This window comes from Cornus florida, unplaced genomic scaffold (assembly GCF_030987335.1).
Source record: "Cornus florida cultivar Cherokee Brave unplaced genomic scaffold, ASM3098733v1 CherokeeBrave_3.0.0_Hap2_Chr09, whole genome shotgun sequence".
Taxonomy (NCBI): domain Eukaryota; kingdom Viridiplantae; phylum Streptophyta; class Magnoliopsida; order Cornales; family Cornaceae; genus Cornus; species Cornus florida.
In genome coordinates, this window is record NW_026775579.1 from 26294124 (window position 1) to 26311564 (window position 17441).

General features: G+C 37.1%; 1 pseudogene; it reads right to left on the minus strand.

Moving 5' to 3' along the window:
* Nucleotides 1–2792: 2792 nt before the first annotated feature.
* On the minus strand, nucleotides 2793–2891 carry LOC132275580 (small nucleolar RNA R71; annotated as a pseudogene).
* Between the last annotated feature and the right edge of the window lie 14550 nt (nucleotides 2892–17441).

The window sequence follows — 17441 nt, forward strand, 5'->3', positions numbered from 1 at the left end:
CACGTTTTTTCCTGTTCAAAGATCTCAAAAGTTCGATCGATCCAACTTCCTTCTTCGATCGATCGAACATTCTTGTCCTTATCCAAATGATTGATCTTATCCAATTGTACCACCCTACCAACCACTTTTGTCCTTTTCCCAAAAATATCTTCAAAATATCTCAGATTTGTTTTTATCCAAAAAGGCGCCGTCGTTGAGGATCGATCCAACTTAAGTTCGATAGATCTCAGCCATGTTCGATCGATCCAAGTCCAAGGTTCGATCGATCGAACTTCCTCTAGTACGAAAAAGTTAAATTTCCAGCTCACAAAAAGTTGTCCTTTATCCAATCATTGGGGAATATTTGCTGTACGACCCCATCTCATTTTGGGTGTCATTTGGCCTACCTATATAAGGATAAGGATTATTTTTTGTAACATATCATTATTGTATCATAGAATTTCATATCATACCTTAGAGAACTCTTAGAGAGGAAGAAAAAAAGAGGAGGAGGCTAGAGACACCATTAGAGACTCTTCATCAACCAAAAAATAGATTTCTTCCACGGAGTTTACCCTTGAGGGTTGGAGGACATCATCCATGAGTGGCTAGACATCCTCTTGGGGCTAGATTTAGCCCTAAGCATGCTTTCTACTTCTTGATTTATGTATTTTTGAGGGGATTTGTATTATGATTCATGTCTTGACACTTTTATATATATAGATCTTGTTTATTCAATGATTTATGTGGTTTAATGCTTCCAATTAATCATTTCATTCTATCCATATGTCTGTATGCTAGAATAGATGTTCATGTGTTTGTCTCTATTTCTTGTGTTATTGATGCATGTCTATATGTGTTGATGCTATAGATCTAGAGATTGTCAAGACATAGTGCTTAATGTCATGTTCTTGTGGTTTATTTGATGGTTCATACTCATTGCTTGATGGATGGTACCTCTCCCTTAGTTTAATTAGTTTAATTTCATGTCATTAGCTTAGTTGTAGTGTAGTAATTAAATGGGAGGACAATCCATGCTTGTTGTTGATGTTCCATACTTATGAAAAGCAAGTAACATGAATCTCTAACCTTGTGATATGTTTGGATTGTGAGCTTAAAAAAAGGATTAATGGCTTAATTTGATATGTTGTGCTATCCACCATATTGTTTAGACAATATATGTTTAAATTGTCATCCATGCTTGTTGAAACAACTACACACACACACACTTTGTTGCAATACATGTTCTTCCCCTCATTAATCATTCATTAGAGGTGTAGAAAAGCTATGCTTAGTGGTGATCTCTAAACCCCAAGATCTCTCCCTCTCTTTTATTCTCTCTATTGTATTATTGGTTACTTTAGTTTAATTTGCGTCTAGTTTAATTCAACCAACAAACCACTATTTGATCACTCGACCTACTAACCCTAATTTTGATTCATCAACCTAGTACGACAACTCAATCCCTTGGGACGATCCCTACTCACCCTAGCTATATTTTTAGTGAAAGGTAGTAGTGGCAATTTCTAAATGTAAAACTTGGCCACATTAGTATAAACTTTTGGGTTTGTGACGACGGCCGCATCCGCACCAAGTTTTTGGCGCTGTTGCCGGGGATTGATTGATTGACAACGTCGTATTTGTGGAATCAATTAGGAATTAGTACTCTTTTGATCGGGTCTTTACTTTGTTTTCAATTTTTGTTACCTATTGTGTTTGTTCTTGTTTGACAAGGAGCATTGAGCTAGGAAGCAAGCAAAGGAGCATTCAAGCATAGGAGCTAAACAAGCAAAGGAAAAATGCTAAAAATCTAAAATTTGCTGAGCTAAGCTAAAAATTTGGAGTTGAATTGCTAAAGGACCTTTGTGAGCTTTTCCTTACTCATCCCTTAGTTAAATCGTCGGCCCGCGTGTAGGCTTATATTTCAATTCTTAGATAAATCATGAGCCCGCGTGGAGGCAATTTACTTTTCTTGCATATTATTGTTAAAGCATAGGAGTATGAGAACATTGTATATAGAGGAAGTTTGTTGATTGTTGATTTATTATGAAGGTGAAGTATTTTTTGTTATTGCTTGTTGTGTTGCATTGTGTATGCATGGTCATAGATCATTGAAACCCACTCTTGTCCCTTTAAATTTTTATCTTGAATCCATTATTCGAAACCCTAGGGGAAAAAGGTAGTTCTAGTCAATCCATTTCATCAATGGAAGGACACAATGAGGACCATGTGGAGGACCTTGGTCACATAGACCAACAAAGTGTCCTCCACCCCAATATGCATCATGATAACATACAAGTTCTATTAGGCATGCCAAGGCCATATGTTCATCCACCACCACAACAAGGCCAAGTTCCATTGGGAATGCCAAGGCCAATCTATACACCACCTCCCATCATTCAAGGTAACCAAGGTGCCCATGTTGCACCTCCAATTGCTAATCCTCCCCTTGCTTTAAGAGATCACTATGTGCCTAATGAATATAATGCACCCACATGCATTCAATTGCCACCATTTAGAGCACACCACTATGAAATCAAACCACTAACCATTCAAATGCTTCCTAATTATCATGGACTTCCAAGTGAAGAACTTTACAAGCATTTGGATGAGTTTCTTGAAGTATGTTCCACCGTAAAATATACGGACATGCCGGAAGAGGTCTTAAGGCTTAAACTTTTTCCATTCACCCTTAAAGACAAGGCAAAATATTGGTTTAACAATCTTAGGCCTTTTTCAATAACTTCTTGGGCGGAAATGCAACAAGAGTTCTTAAAGAAGTACTATCTGGTTTACAAGACCAATGCCATGAGAACCTCAATTCGAGAATTTTCACATGGGGATGGAGAAATATTTCATGAGGCATGGGAACGCTTTAATGAATTGCTTAGGAAATGTCCACATCATGACATGCCCAAATGGCAATTAGTTCAATATTTCTTTGAGAGCTTATCGGACAATTATAAGGGTATGGTTGATGTTTCCATGGGTAGCTCTTACATTGATAGGTATGAGGATGACATGTGGCATCTTTATGAGAGCATAAGTGAAAATTCTTTGCATCGTACTTTATCTTCGAAGAATGGTGGAAATTCTAGTGGTAGGAAGAGTGTTGGCTTACATCAAGTTGACCACTCTAATGAAATTGCCGGCGAGATGAAATCATTATCTCAAAGGTTTGATCAATTTTTGATCAACCAAAATATGGCGAATCAAGTATCTTTCTTCCCTAACCATTCTCATCATGCATCTAATGAGACATGTATGACTTATTCAAGTGTTTTACATTCTACTTCCAATTGTCCCCATGGACATGTGCAAAGTGAACATCATGAACAAGCAAATGTTGTTTTTACTAATCAAAGGAACAATCCTTATGGAAATCATTACAATCCTAGTTGGAGGAATCACCCGAATTTCTCTTGGAAAAACCAAGGGGAGGGCTCAAACCCTTCCCAAGGCGGTTTTCAAGGAAAGTACATTCCACCTCCAATGTAAGGCCAAGGTTCCCAAGGTTTTAGATCATCATATTAATCACAAGGAAACCAATTTTGAAATTCTCATTTTCCCAATCAACCATCATATTCCTAAGGAAATGTTAGAAGTCCCGCTTTTGAAGAGAAAATTTTGACTGCTTTGGGTACTTTAGAGGCCAACACACAATTGTTTCATTCTCACTCTCAATCCATTGCTAAGTTAGAAACCCAAGTAGGACAAATAGCTAACACTTTAAATGCAAGAGAGAAGGGAAAAATGCCTTTGAATGCCCCATAAAAGCAATAATGTGTTGTGGAGACTCATTCCTTATCGGAAGGTCACACAATAGAGCATGTCAATACGGTGACTATCTTGAGAAGTAGAAGGATTGTGGACAACCAAGTGGGTGTGTCCAATGAAGAGAGTGAACCAGTGTGACCACAAGTTGACACCCGTCGCGTTTCATATCATATTCCTCCTTCATTGCATGTGCATGACCATATAAATGAGAATGTGTTGAAAAGTGATTTTGAAAAGAAAGATTTGCAAAATGATTTGAAGACTTCTTGTGTTGAAGAGACTTCAAAGAAAAATTCTGAAAAGGTTTTTGAACCAAAAGCTCCATTTCCGGATGCTTTAAAAGGATCCATTTCAAATGACAAGCAAAAGGCCAAAGTCAATGAAATCATGGACATGTTTAGGCAAGTGAAAGTTAAGCTTCCACTTTTGGATGCAATCAAGCAAATTCCGGCTTATGCCAAATTCTTGAAAGACTTGTGCACCCAAAAGAGGAAGAACAAAAGCCAAACACCGAGAAAAGTGGTCTTAACCGAGCAAGTAAGCTCAATTTTGTAGCATAACACTCTTTCAAAGTTTAAAGACCCCGGTTCACCAACTACTTCATGCGTCATTGGTGATTATATCATTAATCAGGCTCTTCTTGACCTAGGAGCAAGTGTTAACCTTCTTCCATACTCGGTTTATGTCAAATTAGGCTTAGGAGACTTAAAACCAACGTCAACAGTTTTACAACTTGCCGACCATTCAATCAAAAAGCCTAGGGGTATCATCGAGGACGTATTGATTGAAATTGATAAATTCTTCTTTCCTGTTGATTTCGTTGTCATTGACACGGAACTGGTTCCAAATCCTAAGAGCTAAATTCTTATTATCCTTGGCCGTCCTTTCTTGGCAACCGCGAATGCCAACATCAATTGTAGGATGGGGATAATGAAGATCTCATTTGGCCACATGAAGGTAAAGTTGAATATTTTTAATCCAACCCCCAATTCATTTGACAAGCATGAAGAGATTAATGTTGTAGAGAAATGTCATGACCTCAAAAGTGAAGGAATTGAGTTTTTGTATGAGACCAAAGTTTCAAAAAGTCCATCTTCAACCTTGAAACCAAAGAAAGTTGTTTCAAAATCTTGTTTTGAAAAGGCGTGGAAGCCCAAAGATTGTTTTGACCAAGGACCAAAAACGTCTTTTGAGCTTAATCCAACAAGTTCCTTAAAGAACCATTTGTTGGGTGGAGTTCAAAGCACTTATCACCCTATTAAAGAGGGGATACGCTACAAGATGTTTGATCCGGGCTAAAAGAGCCCAACGTCTTGCTATAGACGTTAAAGACTAGCAAGACATTTCGTAGGGTGTCAAAACCCTATTCCTCCCTCATTTCTATCTTTAATTTCAATTCTTGCGAAGTTTAGATACTTGTTTTTGGTTCATTTGCATTGCTAGGAACTGTGATTAGGATTACATGCACTTTTATGTTAAAATTGAGCATTTTGCAAAAGTTTGATCAATCTCAAATGAGAGTTCGATCAATCGAACTTCTACCTGCATCCAACACTTAGAAAATTTTTGACCTGCATCCAAATCACCTCTTTGTCCCATCGTTCAAACTTATTCTCAGATCAATCATAACTTCTTCGATCGATCTTGACTTTAAGTTCGATCGATCTTGAGTTCCAACACTTAGAAAAAATTTTGAACCCAAAAACCTGCATATTTTTAGCTCTCTGTCAGATCAATCGAACATTTTGTTCCGATCGATCTCTGTTCTTCATCTCATTGCTTTGACTTTGTTTTGACTTTTTAATTTTAAAATTCCAGAAATATTTTATTTATTTTATTTTCCAAAAATTCTAAAAAGATTTTATTTTTTTTCAAAAATCCAAAAATATTTTCAATTTTTCAATTTTTAGTTTTTAATTTTTCTATTTATTTCAAAATTTTCAAAAAAAAAAAAAAAAAAAAAAAAATTCAAAGAGAGATCATTTCAGTTCGATCGATCGAACTGGTTCGGGGAAGTTTTTAAAAATGAAACCGAGGGTTTCAAGATCGATTTCACAGATCGATCTAACCCTCTCAAAACCCTATTCCTCTCATCGCCGCTGCACACCATCTTCCCCATCTCTAGCAAGATCCAAACGTCGATTCTCTCTCTCCTCTTGGATCTCCATCCCTTCTTCGCACCTCCTCTCTTCTCTCTCATTTTTGGTAAGATCCGAGACTTCATTTGTGATTTCAAGCTTCTATTTGATGCAGCCATGTTTTAAATGTTAGATCCATGCTCTTTTAATGTTAAAAATCTCTATTGATGAAGTTTGAAGCTTTTTGTTTATATATGTATATATGTGTATATATGATTGTATATATGGTTGAGATTTGATTTGATTTTGGGAATATGGGCCTCGTTTAGTGATTAGGATTAGTGCTATGTTATGTTGATGGGCCCACGACCTTGTTCGTAAAGGCCTCGTGTCATCCACGTCATAGATCTATGATTGTCCACGTTCTTCGCAGAATCCGATCGATCGAACATATTTCTCAGATCGATCTAGTGAGATCGATCGAACTTAGTTTCTTAATTTCTTAGATCGATCATGTGAGATCAATCGAACTTCACAGATTGCATACACACATTCCATGCATCTTATCTTGTGTCCATGCTATCTCATTCATGCCCAATGCCTATGATTTTCCACATTGGATGCATTTTACACTTACACTGCTTAGCATGTTCACATCCTGTCACTTCCATAGATTCATGTCATTTATCTGTTTTGTCTATTTTACTTGACATACATGATTCTATTTTGTGCTTTAAGTCTTTATATCGGCATTGACTTCCCTTGCAAGTTTCCTTTTATTTTGCAAACCATGGCTCGGGTCAAGACTGTAGCCCATGGACACTATCACCGCCGAGGCAGGTAGACTTTTGATGACTAGGCCGGTCCATCTCATGCCCAGGACCCCATACAGGAGGAGCCAGCTGAGCCCACACAGTCTCCCCACTCTGACAGCAGATTACATTCTGATACTGGCGCATCACCTTCACATGATGATGTTGAGGCTGAGCATATACCATCTCCACCACCACAGCCAGCTCATCCAGCCCAGGAGTTAGACCAGCCATTACGCAGATACTCACGCCTTCCAGTGGCGCACGAGTTAGTCTTCGGTACAGATTTCTTCTCCCGGTCGGTACTTACCCGATCCGCTTATGATGATATACTACGGAGGGGCCTTGCAGCCATTCTTGCCCATGTCACATACCCGGTGTACCCGAGGTTAATACGGTTGTTCTTCCAGAACCTCCGGCCTGCCCCGCGTAACACGGCAGAGCTGAGGACCTCTATTAATGGCCATCTGATTTCTATCACTGTGGACACATCATCCAGATCATGCCATTGTCCGCATGACTGCCCTCCAAAGCTACAAGAGACATATCCCAGGCTATACCGGCCTTCATATGCAGAGATGGCCATTCTTCTCACAGGTCATTATGCCAATGGCGAGACCTTCGCTACCCGCACATATTTGCCAGATGACTTATGGTTCTTTGACTCAGTCTTATTCCGCAATGTCTTCATAGCCGGCCATAAGATTTAACGGAGAAGCGACTACTTGATAGCTCTGTACGATTTCTATACAGGGCATTAGCTGTCTATCCCTGCGCTCATTTGGAGCGTGATGAGGAAGCTCTATGATGAGCACATTAGCAAAAGAAGGCCCAAAAGGGCTAAGTCTCTCCCATTTGGCTACCTCATCACCCAGATCTTGCTAGATTAGCATTATCCTTTCCATCCATGGGAGCACCTTGAGTGAGGATCCTGTCACTTCCTGAAGAAGGACTGGGATAAGAGCTACAATGCTATTATCAAGAGATTACAGGAGGACGCAGCAGAGGCGGCAGAGGAGCTAGAGGCTGAGGAGGCAGCAGCAGCAACAGACCCGGCAACGAACGACGCAGTAGTCGATCCGGCTGCCGTACACATGGATATTGATTTAAAGCAGGCTGCAGAGGACACAGAGCAACACTCTCCAGCTAGGTCACCCATTCACGATGCGGAGCAGGCTCAAGATCATCGTTCTTCCAATCCAGCCACACCTGAGGCTCCAGCTCAAACACCTAGTTTTGGAGAGCGTCTTCGAACTCTGGAGGACACAGTGGTATCTATCTGCGCAGAGACTGTCGCCCTCAGAGCTGACATTGCTTCTCTCCGCACGGATGTCATTGTCGCATTTCGTGATCTATCCCGAGACATCGGCGGAGCGCGCCCTGTCCGTCTTGCCTCATCCACCTGAGATTCACAGTCCCTCTTCCTTATTATCTTTGATATTTGTGATACTTGCTACATTTTTGTCACTGTATACTATTTTTGTAGCCGGTCTGTCGACTTTGATATTATGATGTACTATGCACTCTATCCTGCTTTATATTTATGCTTTCTTTATGGATGTCATATTCTTATATTCTTATATCTGTCTGTTTGACTCCATCAGGTGCATCTCAGTGACTTCAGTGAGAGAGAGTACTACCCAAAATTTTCAGGACCACCCTTATACCTCTCTTTGTTTTTCAGTTGCTATCCCATTTACACTTTCATATCCACTGTGCACTGTTATTATCCCTTTTGTTATCTGATGAGTTTATCCAAGTGCTAAATTTTAGGACCATAATTCAATCCTAAGTTTGGGGGTGCTATGCCACCCACTTTGAATACTTCTGTCCCAGCCATTCTTTGCCTTAATTGCACTGGTATACTTTTTCCTTTTGTTCTCTTTTGCACATTGAGGACACTGTGTCATTAAAGTTTGGGGGTAATGGTGCTTTGCAGTGTTTGTTTTTAAATTCAAAATTTTGAGCATGTCTTGTGTATTTAAGAGATTTTTTATGATTGGTCCATGACTAGCTATGATTTTGATCTTTTGAGGACTATATTACTTAAAATTTAAAAATTGCTTGACTTGAGAGTCCAATACTCCTTATATGCCTTGTAGATGCCATTTAGGAGTAAATTTTTCGAAAAATTGATATCTTGCTTGCACTTGTGGTCCACATCATCTTGATTTTGTGATTGTTTTGAGATTCACTCTAGGATTCTACACTAGCACAAGCGCACACTAGCATTCATTTGTGGGGTACATGCTTTGTTGATTATTGAATTGGTTATATCCCAATTGGACTAGTAGTGCATTAAAAGCTTTCATTCTTGATAAAGGTGGATAACAACCCATTTTCACTAAGTAGCCGGGATTTTAGCCTTATCAAGCACTGAACTTCTTGCGCCGAAAGGTGGAGGGCCCAAACTCTAGGTTAATAAATCAAAAATAAAAAAATAAAAAGAAAAAAGTTGCAAAAAGCAAATAAAAAGTGAAGACTTCTCCCAAAAAGGTGAGAAGTGGCAAATGATTAGATGGAGGTTGTCTTGATTTGTAGCCTAATTGATTTGAGCTTGTAAGTCTGTAGGGGTGTTTCAACACCTAGTGCCCTAAAGCCGTCTAGTTTGGGAGTCATTGACCTAACGCTCGACCTCATGAATCGCTAGAAAGCTTAATAGATCAACACATTGCACCATGCTTCCATCTTTGATCTTGAAAAAAATAAATAAATAAATAAATAAATCGAGTAAAAAGAATAAGCGCACCTAGAACAATAAAACTTTAATAAAAGGTCCACTTTTTGTCTTGATGATCGATACTAGATTTGTATGCTAGTTTGAGGGTAAAAATGTGATTAATTCTTTAATTAGCTTAGATAACAATACATTTGATGCCGGTCCACTCAAAAAGGATTCTAGAGTTGTTTTGATTTGCATGATCATTGTCTTGATGTGTGGAGGACCATACTTGTTTGCTTGAAATTTTAGGAGATTGCGTGGAAATGGTTGAAAAATTGCATACTTGAGGTAGTTTTCTCCCAATGCTTGTTTGCAATATTGGTACCTCGTTTGAAAGAATGAGCTTAATGTTTGTGGGTATCATTTCTGGAAACCCCTACGAGACTTCACTCGTCCACTAGGGGTAACCTAGGGGTTTAAAAGGCTTGTTACATATGCTAAGTGCAATCGTGTTCCCTACGAAAGTAGCGTTATCCATTTAACGCTTTCTAGTTCATAGTTGTATAGTCGTTCATTTCATTCCTTTACTTTCTAGTTCATTACTAGGGACTAGCAATATTTAAGTTTGGGGGTGTGATGAGCGCTGAAAAGTGCGTATTTAAACCCCTTAAGCTTAGGTATTCTAAAACCTTTATCTATCTTATTTCATCGTTTTGTATTGATTTCGTGTTATTTTCATTTTCAAGTAATTATCCCCAAAACAAGCTAACTCAGCCAAATAAGAGCATAATTGATGCAATTCTAGAATGAATCAAAGAAAGAGCAAAGTAGAGCAAAAGAAAGAAAAAGATGGAATTTCAACAACTTCGATCGATCCAACTTTCATCGATCTCAGCACTTCAAGATGGATCTGAGCCATGTTTGTCCCTGTTCAAAGATCTCAAAAGTTCGATCGATCCAACTTCCTTCTCCGATCGATCGAACATTCTTGTCCTTATGCAAATGATTGATCTTATCTAGTTGTACCACCCTACCAACCACTTTTGTCCTTTTCCCAAAAATATCTTCAAAATATCTTAGATTTGTTTTTATCCAAAAAGGTGCCGCCATTGAGGATCGATCCAACTTAAGTTCGATAGATCTCAACCATGTTTGATCGATCCAAGTCCAAGGTTCGATTGATCGAACTTCCTTCAGTACGAAAAAGTTAAATTTTCAGCTCACAAAAAGTTGTCCTTTATCCAATCATTGGGGAATATTTGCTGTACGACCCCATCTCATTTTGGGTGTCATTTGACCTACCTATATAAGGATAAGGATTACTTTTTGTAATATATCATTATTGTATCATAGAATTTCATATCATACCTTAGAGAACTCTTAGAGAGGAAGAAAAGAAGAGGAGAAGGCTAGAGACACCATTGGAGACTCTTCATTAACCAAGGAGCAGATTCTTCCTTGGAGCTTGCCCTTGAGGGTTGGAGGACATCATCTATGAGTGGCTAGACATCCTCTTGGGGCTAGAGTTAGCCCTAAGCATGCTTTCTACTTCTTAATTTATGTATTTTTGAGGGGATTTGTATTGTGATTCATGTCTTGACACTTATATATATATATATATATCTTGTTTATTCAACGATTTATGTGGTTTAATGCTTCCAATTGATCATTTCATTCTATCCATATGTCTATGTATGCTAGAATAGATGTTCATGTGTTTGTCTCTATTTCTTGTGTTATTGATGCATGTCTATGTGTGTTGATGCTATAGATCTAGAGATTATCAAGACATAGTGCTTAATGTCATGTTCTTGTGGTTTATTTGATGGTTCATACTCATTGCTTGATGGATTGTACCTCTCCCTTAGTTTAATTAGTTTAATTTCATGTCATTAGCTTAGTTGTAGTGTAGTTGTTAAATGGGAGGACAATTCATGCTTGTTGTTGATGTTCCATACTTATGAAAAGCAAGTAACGTGAATCTCTAACCTTGTGATATGTTTGGATTGTGAGCTTAAAGAAAGGATTAATGGCTTAATTTGATATGTTGTGCTATCCACCATGTTGTTTAGACAATATATGCTTAATTTGTCATGCATGCTTGTTGAAACAACCACACACACACACTTTGTTGCAATATATGATCTTCCCCTCATTAATCATTCATTAAAGGTGTAGAAAAGCTATGCTTAGTGGTGATCTCTAAACCCCAAGATCTCTCTCTCTTTTATTCTCTCTATTGCATTATTACTTACTTTAGTTTAATTTGCATCTAGTTTAATTCATCCAACCAACCACTATTTGATCACTTGACCTACTAACCCTAATTTTGATTCCTCAACCTAGTACGGCAACTCAATCCCTTGGGACGATCCCTACTCACCCTAGCTATATTTTTAGTGAAAGGTAGTAGTGGCAATTTCTAAATGTAAAACTTGACCACATTAGCATAAACTTTTGGGTTTGCGATGATGGCCACATCCGCACCAAAGTACAATGCCATATAGTGATGAAGGTTGTTCATTTTATAAGATGTATTTTTTTTTCTCTCTCTTTCTCTCTCTCTCTCTCTCTCTCCTTAGAGACAATGTGGAGAGGATTCAAAGAATGATGTAGATCATTTATTGGTCTGTATGGATGTTTCCTTAAGGGACCCTATCGTAGCCACATGTTGTCTGTAATTGGTCGGGATGCCAATAATGGCTTCTTCCCTATTGCAATCGCTTGTGTTGAGTCAGAATGTAGAGATTATTGGGAATGGTTTTTAAATGAACTGATTGGTTTAGTTGGCAACTATAAAGACTTCACATTTATCTCAGATAGACAAAAGGTATCCAACTTGTTATTTTAAATTTCATATATTATATTCATAATATTCATATACTCTATTGATAATTTGAAATTGCATATATTTTTTTATTTTTTTGTAGGGACTAGTTGAAATATTTAAAATAGGTACCTGGAGTAGACATTAGGTTTTGCCTAAAATATTTGTATGATAATTTCAAACTGAGATTTAGAGGTGCAAGACTAAGGACTTTATATTGGAATACAACCACTACATACACTAACTCTCAGTTTGATCTTACAATACAAGAAATGAAGACTGTTGACAAAAATGCATTTAAGTGGTTAAAGAAAATTACTAAGAAGATGTGGGCAAGGTCATCATATACTAGGAAGAGTAAGAGCAGTTTATGTGTTAACAACATGTGTGAGTCTTTCAACAATTACATTGGCAAGGCAAGGGAGAAACCCTTATTATATATACTTGAGAATATTATAAAAGAACTAATGATAAGGTTTAAAAAAAATAGGCAGCTGACGGCTAAGTAAATAGATTGTTATGCCCAAGGATTGTGGAAAAGTTAGAAAATAATTTAGAAGATATAAGAAGATTGCATGTAGAGTCTGCTGGTAATGGCAAGTATCAGGTGGATAACATCTCATACCAAGATGCAAGGGTTAGTGATTATGTGAATGTCTCAGATAGAACTTGTTCATGTAAGTATTGGGATATTAGTGGCATACCATGTAACCATGCAGTTATGTGATAGCACCAATCTCATTGAGGAATATGAGAAGAGAAATTGGCACTTCCCGTATCTTGCCACCACCTATTAGGCCTCAACCAGGTAGACTTAAAAAAAATGGGAAGAAAGGTCCAAGTGAGGGCCCTAAAACTGGTGCTATAGGGAAGAAAAAGGGCAAGTTGAGGTGCACTAGATGTCTTCAAAAGGGGTATAATGTAAAAACCTGTAAGGCAGTTGAACCTGTGAAAAGAACACGTAAAAGTAATGGTGGAAGACCCCCACTTCAGAGGCATACATGTGGTATGAGTGGTGGTAGGATGAGACTGTTACTACTAGGGCTAGAAGAAGTGGTGCCAGTGTTGCAGGTGACTCTGTTGGTACTAGTTGGGGTGGTAGAGGTAAAGGTAAAGGTAAAGGTGTAGGTGATGGTAGAGGTGGAAGAAGTGCTGGTAGAGATAAAGGTAAAAGTGTTGTTAGGGGTGTCAGAGGTAGAAGTGGTATTGTTGCCATTGCTGCAGTTTATTTTGATGCTGCTAGAGCTATAGCTAGGGCTGCAAGTGATGGGCAAGTGGTTTTAGGGCTGCAAGTGGTTTCATTGTTGCTGCTAGGAATGCAGGTGGATTTATGGATGTTGCAAGGGCTATAAGTGATTTTATGGCTGCTGCTAGGGCTACAGGTGGTTTTAGGGCTACAAGAGGTGGTTCTATCATAAGATATGATGTTGGTGATCATTCACAGGTATATAAAATCTGTAACTATTATTTTTCTTGAACTTATTTGATATAAATTTTTGCTTCATGTAACTTTAAATATCATTTTGTTTTAATAGGCATCATCATCTAGCCAACATCAAGTGGTTGAAATGGATTTTCCATCCACACAAGGAAGACAAGATTGATTGCTGATGAATAATATTTTTGTGAATGAAGTAAGTGCCTTAAGACATAAATGTATTTTCAGATTATTGTTGATGGAACATCAACAGATGGTTGCCTTTAATATTTTTGTAGGTTGGTTGATGGATCTTAAAGTAATAGTTGCAAGTGCATAGCTACCTTTATGAACCTCAATATTTTTGCAAGATAAACCTCATATTTTTTGTTTATCGACCTCATTATTGGATGATGTTATTTTTGTATGAGGGATCTTAAAGTAATGGTTGTAACTTTGTAATAGATGATGTTATTTTTGTATGATGCATGGCTCTGTCCATTTCTTACGTTGTCTTTTTGAATGCCTCTTGTTAGTTATGAACAAGATGTTGTGCATTGTAAGTCTTGGGCATTTTGAGCAGGTTATTGCAATGTGAATGGAACAATGCCATATGCAATGTGAATGATTCGATTACAACACAGTGGAACCATTACATTCTACCTCTTATATTCATAAAACATGAAACACAGTATAAACCATTACATTCCACCACTTCATAAAACACAAGCACCAGAGAAATAAAAACAACTCTTATCTCTTTAACAAAGAACACACCAGAGCAAAAGCACATAAAATGATACAGGCTATAATAAGAACCATCATGAATTTCGCTCTTTCTTCCATGAGTTTGACATGCAATCTCAACTGAGTAATATCATATTCTAATACCCTTTCAACATGTTAACGAGTCTCAAATAAGTTGCCTTCACTCTCAATGGTTTCTGATAAAATTGGATAACACCATCCCCAAAAGCCACATTCTTTTTTACGACATTTATAGTAAAGCTTTCCCAAGTTGTTATTATCGTTCTTCCCTATTACCAATACTTCAGCCAATTCCCGACAATCACAATAAACATCCTTATACCTCAGATCTTGACCACCACTAGATTGAATACATGAGGCTGACATTATGTGATTAATATCTACAAATCATACCAAAATTAAATTTTAATATATGTATATATATAAATTGATTCAATATATGTGACTAATATCATAGTATGCATTGAGAATATATTTTTGCACCTTCAATTAGGGTTTCGATTATGGTGTTGAATGAGAAGAAGATGGATCCTTCATAGCTTCGCGGCGTAGGGCTTTCCTTTCAAGGCTTCAATTTCAGTGCTTTAGTTTAATTTCTAAATGGATCGATGATGGATCCTTCAGAGCTTCGCGGTGTAGGGCTTTCATTTTAGGGCTTCGAGTGCAGTGCTTCAGTTTGATTTCTAACTGGATCGAAGATGGATCCTTACACTATACATATGTATATATAACAGTTACATATGCGCGCGCGCGCTCTCACACACACACACACACATATATATATAAAGACAGACTAATGTTACAGATATTTTAATAAAAGTAAATAAATATATAATAAATTATATATTTAGTTATAATATAATAATTACTATTAAATTATATTTAATCTAATCTTTTTAATTTTACTTAATATCGTATTAAGTATGAATAATCGTTATAGTTATTATTCTATATATATATATATATAAGAAGACTTCTCATTTTCTATATGGTAGGGTTTTTTTTGCATATATGAGTGATGATACATGAATGGGTGAGACTTATATAGAAGTATTCTATATTCTATTTTATATACTGAGTGTATGGGCAACCAGACACATATAGACTTGGACCTAGTCTTCCTGTGGTCGTGCACGTGGAGGAGACGTCGCTGTGAGCTGATCTACAAAGCTCGAAGTAAAAGTAGCAAGAATTGCACTGCTGTTCCTTGAAAGGCTTAAGTAGTTTGCAAAATTAAAATCATCCTTAAGGTCCACTAAGCACCAGTTGAGATTTCATCTTAAATTCCACAAGTTGCTCATTAATCTTCAACGCACATAGCCATCCGACTTCATCTAGTCCAAAAATCATGGAGTGGTGTTGTTTGATAGTGGTGTACATCCTACAATAAAGTAAATTAAAGAAATGGTGGGGTCTTAGGTTCTAAGCTTGTCTACATAGAAGCTGGAATGCTAATATGAGTGGAAAGATAGACATCAAACTGATTTTCAAGGTTAGGTTGACCAAGGTTAAAGAAGGTGACACCAGAGAATCTTGAAGAATATATATATATATATATATATATTTATATATATAGGTGACACCAGAGAATCTTAAAGGTATATATATATATTCTTAATGTGTAACCATGACCTTACCATAATAGGTGAGCTTGCATGGTAGGTCAGTCCTTAATAGAATTTCATTTTTTATTTTGCGGAAAGGGATCGCACGGGATTGTCCGGGCTCTCTTCTCCGATGTGTGTGTGTTTTTGTGTTTGTGCGTGCACACGTGTTTGTGATGTTTTCCACCTTGCACTTCTCTCAAGCCACTTCTGATATTGCAACAATTTGGAAGCATACACTAACAGTCTATCCGGATAGAATTAACAAAGCTAACAAAAGTATTCATCTTAATATTTTCCCAATGAGGTATTATTCAGTGATGAATTATTTTGTGGAGGAAAAAAGATGATGAAAAAAAAAAAAAAAATGAGAGAGAAAAAGAAGGAAGTGGTGGGCTGAAAAAAAAAAAAAAAAAAAAAGGTGAAAAAGGTGAAAGAAAAAAAAAATGATGAAAAAGAAAAATGAAAATGAGAGAAAAATATGAAGAGAAAAAATGAGGAGAAAGAAAGGATAAACCCATGAATTGGGCTGTGAAGGAAAAGAAAGAAAATTAAAAAGACCAAGTGTCTTATTAGGACATAATCCTATATTTGTCGAGGGGGATGGGCCTAAGCCCCAAAGGAGTCACCTACGGAAGTAACCCAACCTTCTGATTGGCGATTTAATTACATGACGAAAGGTTCAATGGGTAGAAACAATCTGCACTGCGTGACTCATTAACAACACTCTTTTTAGGAAGTTTCCCGAGGAGATTCTTTCTTACTCGTCCCTATGGCATTCGTGTTGTGATATGACGTTTAGGAAAGGTTTTGCCCTGAATGAATTCGAGGCAAGCATACTCTCGCAGGGTATAGGTCACATATACTCTTGGATGATTCACCTAAGTAAAAGTCGTCGTGAGGCCGCGACCGTGGGAGTTGGGTTGTTCCCTAGAGCTTTCATGAGAATCAAGAAATAAGCGCATGGCCATTAATCGCGCTAACCCGCCAAACCAAGTCTATCGTCAATACTATGTGTATGGTATGTTAAAGTTTGGCTCAAGGGACCGAATTCAAGACTTAGTTCATTCAGGTTCCTTAAATGGAGACTATCACACTAAGTGTAGGTTCAAGCCCAGAAAGCACCAACGCCAACTGTATAGTATAATGTTGCTCAATAATATTTAGTTATTTATTTTTATTAAAATAGGTGGGCACTATTATGGATATTTTAATAAAAGTAAATAAATATATAATAAATTATATATTCAGTTATAATATAATAATTACTATTAAATTATATTTAATCTAATCTTTTTAATTTTACTTAATATCGTATTAAGTATGAATAACCGTTATAGTTATTATTAATTCTATATATATATATATATATATAAGAAGACTTCTCATTTTCTATATAGTGGGGTTTTTTTGCATATATGAGTGATGATAAATGAATGGGTGAGACTCATGTAGAAGTATTTTATATTCTATATTATATATTGAGTGTATGGGCAACCAGAAACATATAGACTTGA